General features: G+C 34.4%; 1 long non-coding RNA gene across 1 annotated transcript; it reads left to right on the top strand.

The window, feature by feature from the left end:
- Positions 1–6,221: 6,221 nt before the first annotated feature.
- On the top strand, positions 6,222–6,672 carry LOC110678906. Its single transcript, XR_002502035.1, has 2 exons — positions 6,222–6,272; positions 6,334–6,672. It is a non-coding gene; the product is annotated as an uncharacterized LOC110678906 (long non-coding RNA).
- Positions 6,673–7,204: the final 532 nt, after the last annotated feature.

Raw genomic sequence — 7,204 nt, 5'->3', positions numbered from 1 at the left:
AATTTAGCTTAGGTAAATGTGAGGACTACACTGAAAAAAATATATTCGATTTTTTATTGAAAGTATACTCATCGCATACTTTTTTGTCCCAAGTTGTCCCAGGCTAAAATTCATTTCCAAGGGTACTTTAAGATGCAAACTGAAGGATAGTGAACAATTTAGCTGCACATATTTGCACTCTGTTCACCTAGTGCTTTTTTACTTTTTTCAGTATTTTTACTATATTACTTATAACAGCTAAAGATTTTTTTCAGGAGGACCTAGATGCATATTAGTATCAAAACTCATTATTTCACTATAGGCTCTTTTCAAAAGTTTGTTTCGAAAGCTTATTTTTTTGAAAACAAAAGATCAAATTTGTATTATATAACTAATACATATGACATGAGAAGGCAAAAATATTTTTGGTCTATATGGAAACCGCCCATAGTGGGAGGGTCTGCTTTGCATTTTCTAAAGGTATTTTACCGAAAATTCGTCAAGGAATTTTTCCGAGATTTCTCTAGAAATTCGTCCAGCGATTCATCTGAAAATTTCTTAAAATGGATAAAAAAACGCAACCGATCAACAATTGTGTTTAACCTGAACGGGTCACCATGTTGCAGGTTTGTATCGCGAATACGTATGGAGAAGGACTTTTCTTTTAGTTTAGTATCCGCTACGAAAGTAGTCACCAGTAGGGACTGATCAACTGTGGCTCAACGGATTTCAAAAATGTGCTGTGATTACTTATTTGTTAGTTATAACTATTTTTTCAGTTTTCAAATTTGAATCAGGTAATAGTGTATTGAACAAGGAATTAGGACTTGACTTTTTATAATGACATCCATTTTATTCATAACGACGTCACTTAAGAACATCTTCATATAACGATGCTCCTTCGCGATGTCGTTATAAAAAGCTTCGACTGTATCAATTTTTGAAAGGTCTCAACCGTCTATGACCTCTTTGACTAATTTTGATCGTTCTAGATCGCTTTTAATTGTTCAACGGTTGATTGATTGTTTGTTTAGGCCTAATATTTTCGTCCACTTTTATTTGATTCAACTATTTTTCATTGTTTTTTTTTACCATATTAAACTGTTTTTTTATTGTTTTCAACCTTTTGATCAGTTATGACCGGTTTTTGTAGTTTTTTCGGTTTCTTCAACTGTTTGACTGTATGTAAGATGTTTAACTTTGGTGATGTAACTGTTTTGATCGTTATTGAATGGTTTTAGCCGTTAATAAACGGTTTTTGATTGTTTTAGACATTTTTGTCTGTTATGGTCCTTTTTTATAGTATACTAGTGAGCCCGGCAAACTTCGTCTTGCCATCAAGTAGGCTGTTGAAAATCGCTATGAATCGACTCATACAAAATGACAGTTCCGTTCACTCTCGTTTTTTCGACTTTCCCGTTGAATATCCTGGGATTTTTATACACACAAACACGTCGGAACTTTTGACGAACAAAACGGAGAAAGAATCATCCAAATCCGTTGACCCGTTCGTGAGCCATTTCGTGACATACAAACACCAATCCATTTTTATTTATATAGATAATTGTTCTTGACCGTTTCTTGGCCGTTTTTACCGTTAATGACCATTATAGCTTTATTTGATCCTTTTTGAGAAAATTTCAAAGGAATCGCTGTGCGAATTTCTAGATTCAGGACGTGTTTTCAGTGAATTACCTACAGAAAGTGCAAAGCAGACCTCTCTTTCGTTCCGTGCTTCGATAAAAACAGAGAAAGTGATCAAAGAAGGTCACAAGCGGTCAAGGTCAGTCAAAAATCGATATAAACAGCGGAAAATAAACAAACACGTCCAAAAAACTGTCCGAAATGATCAGAAACGTTAAAAAACTGACACAAATGCAATCTTTAATTGTCACAATTGATCAAAAGCAATCAAAATCGATCAAAAGCTGTCAAAACAGTCCAAAACAGTCAAACGAATCAAAAACAAATAAAATACAGTCAAAAACGGCCTAAAAAAGGTAAAGGTGTTCCTCACCATCTCATTGGAAATGAGCATAGGACGACTAGCCTGTCCAAATTATATACGTTACCCTACACGAAAAAAAAAATCGATGTTTTATTGAAAGTTTACTCATCGCATACTTTTTTGTCCCAGTCCAGTACAGCCAAAAACGTACAAAAACACTCAAAATCTATTATAAACGCTCAAAAAAATAGTTTAAATTTGTTAAAACAGTTGGAATTACAGAAAAACGGTCAACAGAGCACAGAAACGGTCAGAAACAGCTATCACGGTCGAACACAGCTATACAACAGCTAACAACAATTTCAACTGTTAACAGCAACCAAAAATGGCGAAATAATTGAAAACTTTCAAGAACAACCAAAAACGGTAAATAGCTGTCAAAACCATTTTCAAATAAAATCAAAGATAATCAAAATAGTCAAAAACCCGGTCAGAAACAACGAATGAACAACATAAACCAAAAAAACGTTCAAAAGCTGTTGAAAAATTTGTCTGAAACTGTCGAACTCAGTTAACAACAGTCATATACATTCAAAATCGGTCAAAATTATTTACTTAAATATGTACTCAAATTATAATCATTAAATGCTTTCCCTCACTCTTCAAAATTGACTTGTGAAACCGAACTATCGCTCATCCATATTTCAAAAGTCATTTAAACAGAAATTGTAACAGGTTCCATTTGTTCACGTAGGAAGAACGTCGTTATAACGAGAGAAATCATATACAGTCAACTCTCCATAACTCGATATTCAAGGGACCATCGGGTTAGGGAGATTTCGAGCTATATAACACAAAATAAGTTCAACTGCGTTCTGAGGGACCATCGAGTTAGACATGAAAACCATCTTTTATTATGGTTCTCTAATTCGATATGAAGATACTGAATATCGAGTAAGAGAAAGTTAACTGTATTGCTCGAAAGTCGTATTAACGATCAGTCGAAATAGGGAAGTGTCGCTATAAGAGATAGATTAAGTAAAGGAATTTTAAGGGACCGTTGGAAATTATATTATATAGAGATTTGTCCCAATCAAAGTTGTCGGTATATCGAACTTCCACTCTATAAACAGTGGAAAATTTGTCTATAATGATCAAAATACAGTGAAACCTCCATGAGTCGATATTGAAGGGACCATCGAATCATGGAAATATCGAGTCATGGAACAGAAATCCTTTGGAAAGCTGCTTCTAGGGACCATCATAGTAACCATGGAATTTTGTTTTTAGTATGGTTCCATGAGTCGATATCGAGTTATGGAACATCGACTCATGGAGGTAAACGGTCAAAACTGTCTATACCAAAAACAGTAATAATCAATCAATTACAGTCGACTCTCCACATCTCTCCATATCTTGATATCTCTCCCTATGTCGATGATTTCTTCGGTCCCTTCAATCTGCATACATTTTTTCTCTCTGTGTCTCGATATCCTCATTATATCGATATCTTCATATCTCGATGTGTTTCTGTTGATTTTTTATTCCAAATTTTCTCTCCATATGCCAATATGGCCATCATCGAAGGTCACTAGACCAAAACAAATTAGGAGTCCAAAATAAATTAGGAGTGCAAAATGACGTCTGATTGTTTATTATTTTCTTGGTAATGGAGTGATTTGCAACCTAGTCTTGATTAAAAACATGTTCTTTGTCTCGATCCTTCCTTATCTCGATGGTCGCTTTGATATCGAGATGTGAAGAGGCGACTGTACTTTCAAAATCGGTAAAAAACTAACAAAATCAGACAAAACGATCAAAAGCAGTCAAAAGCGATCAAAATCGGTCCAAACAGCTAAAATCGATCAAAATCAAACAGAATTAGCTGAAAACGGTCGAATGCAGTTAAACACAGTCAAAACAGTCAACATCAGTTGAAAACAGACAAAAATAGTTAAAGCCAACCAAAAAATATCAAAAACGTTCATAAACGGCAAAAACAGCTAAACAACCAATTAAAAACAGTTAACAACTGTCAAAAACATCCAAACACAGTAAAAACAATCAAAACCAATCTAAATCGTTCAAATACAATCAAAAACGGTAAAAGCTTTCGATAACAGCTAAAACGGTCGAAAGCAGCCAAAAATAAACAAAAACAATTAAAACTATTCAGGAACAATCAACACCAATCAAATAAGTATAAAACGATCAACAACAGCCTTAAACAATTAGTCAAACTCGGATAAAAACAGTCAAAGACATCCCAAACCGGTCAAAAATAGTCTAAAACGGTAAAAACAGACAAAAACGATCGATAATATTGGAAAACGGTAAAAAATAGCCAGAATTGTCTCAAAATCCGACTTTGAAAAAATGGTCAAAAGAGGCAAAAACACAAAAAAGCCTAAAACAAAGGTCAAAACATAAAAGTAAGAGGTTGTTTCCGAGATATGACCGCCAAGTTGACGTTGGATAACGTTAGCTTCTTCTATTTACTGATTTAGGACCGTCACGAACTTATGAAAGATTTACCTAGAAATCTAAGAATCTAATCAATTTTCAAACTATTTGTTGCATGTCAATTCTGATCTATTATGGATATTGAGTGTTATTATTTGGTTGGTTCGGTTAACACTTCAACACCGATAGAACCGGTGGATGGAAGAAGAAGCATGGGCGGTAACTTTTGCTCTCCAAATAAACAGAGAAAGAGTTTTGGGTGATCTGTTTGTAGTATGAAAATGATGTCCGTAATAGGAAATGCATCACCAAACTCGCAACTTATCAATGATCGTGACTGCGATAATTGACAAGAAAATTATGAATGAAATGGATCACTTGGGAAATGCGACCGTTCCTTATGAATAATCCCAGAGATAATCATATTCTTTAGTCCTTACATTTAATAGATGGAAATAATATCCTTAGGGGCCATCCATTTATTACATAAATATTGCATGACGTTAACTACGCTGCGTCCTCGGAAACAGCCTCAAATTGCCGTATTGTCAATTATTCGTAATTAATCAATTATTATATGATGGAATGAGATGAATTAAGAGATTATAGCAAGTATGTGGTAAACACATTAGGGAATATTATACAAATAACTCTTTAAAACACATTTGTTGGCTCTGAAAAGGGCCGATTGAATTGTTGAATTTGCGTAACACGGACGCATTTTGACGGCGCACTGGTTTCAATTCTCCTCGCCCGATGAGATTTGCGATGCGCATGACGATGTGCGCTTCAACAAGCGGCTTTGGTCGATTTTCTTCAGCCATCTCGTACAACAGCTTGCCTCTGGTGGCGAGGAGCTGAGCAGGTTTGGAGGAGCTCTTACCAGCTCGAAAGCGAAAACAGAATGAAACCAGATTCAACGAAGGAGGGATGCTTTATACCCTTAGAATAGCAGATGATGCTCCTCCTTTCATATTCTTCGTTTTCTTATCTGGGAAATAGGCTATATGAAACTGATGTCTGGGTAAGGGATGTACAGATTAGCATTATGCTGTTATTGCAACCCGACGGCACTGCAGCAGCATCCTCGGAAACAGCTTCAAATTTCCGTATTGTCAATTATTCGTAATAAATCAATTATTGTATGATGCTATGAGATGAATTAAGAGATTATAGCAAGTATGTCCCGCATGGAAAAATACAGTTTGCCTTGTTTTCCAAACAATAAGATTATTCTAACCGGTAAAGTTAATATATCGGAAACAGTTGCTTCTTTGTTAAACAATATCAGTGGTAGAGCATTAAACCATTTCAAATTATTTGTGTAACGAACAACAAACAGTGACAATATTGGAAAGTGTCCAGAAATTGTGAAACTATACGGGAATGAAAAATTATGGGAAACAGTAAAAATATAAAATTACCGCTTGTTGAACGGTTCGTGCTTCTACTTGCACAACACACTAATACAATTAGCATTTCACCATATGTTACCTCAGCCTAACAGTTCGGCAAACAGTTAAAACATTATATACACTCCTGAAAACTTCTTTCAACAGCTTTGCAAATCTTTGCAGCGATCAATTTTATATATTATTTTTTTATTTTTATTTTTTTTCTGGTTACGCAACTTGACATAAAAAATAATATATATTTGAACGATTTGTGTGAAAACAGAAATCCAAAACATAAAATTATTTTTATATTTATGTGGAACCAAAAAAGTGGCCGTATGTTTTTTTAGCGTGTTTGTTTTTGCAATGTCCATCGAAAAAAAAACAAAAGAATAAATTTCTTTGCTTGTTTTTCTTCAGTTTGAACAGAAAATCGTATTGAACAGAAAATCGTATTGAACAGAAAATCGTAAAAATATCGAGTGCTGGTAAGTAATTAATCCAATCTAAGTATTACAAATGGATTAATTTATTTCATTTTCTTTAAAGATATAGGACAAGATGCAGATACCATCGATGTTGGACAGTGGATCCATTTCAACGGTCGTAGTTACGAGTATGGCCAGACGCGACAGCCGGCTCCTTGAGTTTTCAGCTGCGCAACCGATCAATTATCAGCAATATAACCGGGACTAAGTTGACTAACAAAACCAGAACAGCCAAACCAGCAGGATTATTACCGGTGAGAACATTTTCGGAAGCTGATACTTCCGGAAGTTGCCGAACGTTACAACCTGGGAAAACATTCAATCAACGCCCACAGTGTTTAAGAAAAAATGTTAAATAGTTGGTAAGGAAAAGTAGTGAATAATAAAACTGAAAATTGAACCTTTTTTATGATGAGAAATAATGAGACAAAATATGTGCAGTCTTAATTTACTTCAAATTCAAGCAATAACGACTTCTGTTTTATAATTACAATTTTTTCGACTCGGCAAAGTGCTTGTAAATGTATCAATTGAAGTAAATTGTGTACTATGTCCACATGTGCACATGTCCATGTTTCATTATTTCTTATTGGATGTCTTCATCATTTCCTAGCTTATTTTTTTTTTCCTTTACGGTATAATCACAAAAGAACAGTACAATATAGGGTGATAATAAATATAAAGCACCAAAAACTAACAATAACCCATACATTATTCGTTTTTTCTCAAATTTATGGTTTTAATGTTTCTTAACTGTTTCACTTATGATGGATTTGGCAAAAAAAATGGATAGTATATGTACCTTTTGGCAAATTGGCCACGAAAAATTTTGTTCAACAAAATCTTCGTTTTGAAATGGTTACATAACTTAACCGCCTATTACCCACATTGTTATTTGTCCATTTACCGTTCCCCAAACTGTCAATATCGTT

This window comes from Aedes aegypti, chromosome 3 (assembly GCF_002204515.2).
Source record: "Aedes aegypti strain LVP_AGWG chromosome 3, AaegL5.0 Primary Assembly, whole genome shotgun sequence".
NCBI classification, from domain to species: Eukaryota; Metazoa; Arthropoda; class Insecta; order Diptera; family Culicidae; genus Aedes; species Aedes aegypti.
This window is presented reverse-complemented; position numbering and strand designations above follow the sequence as displayed.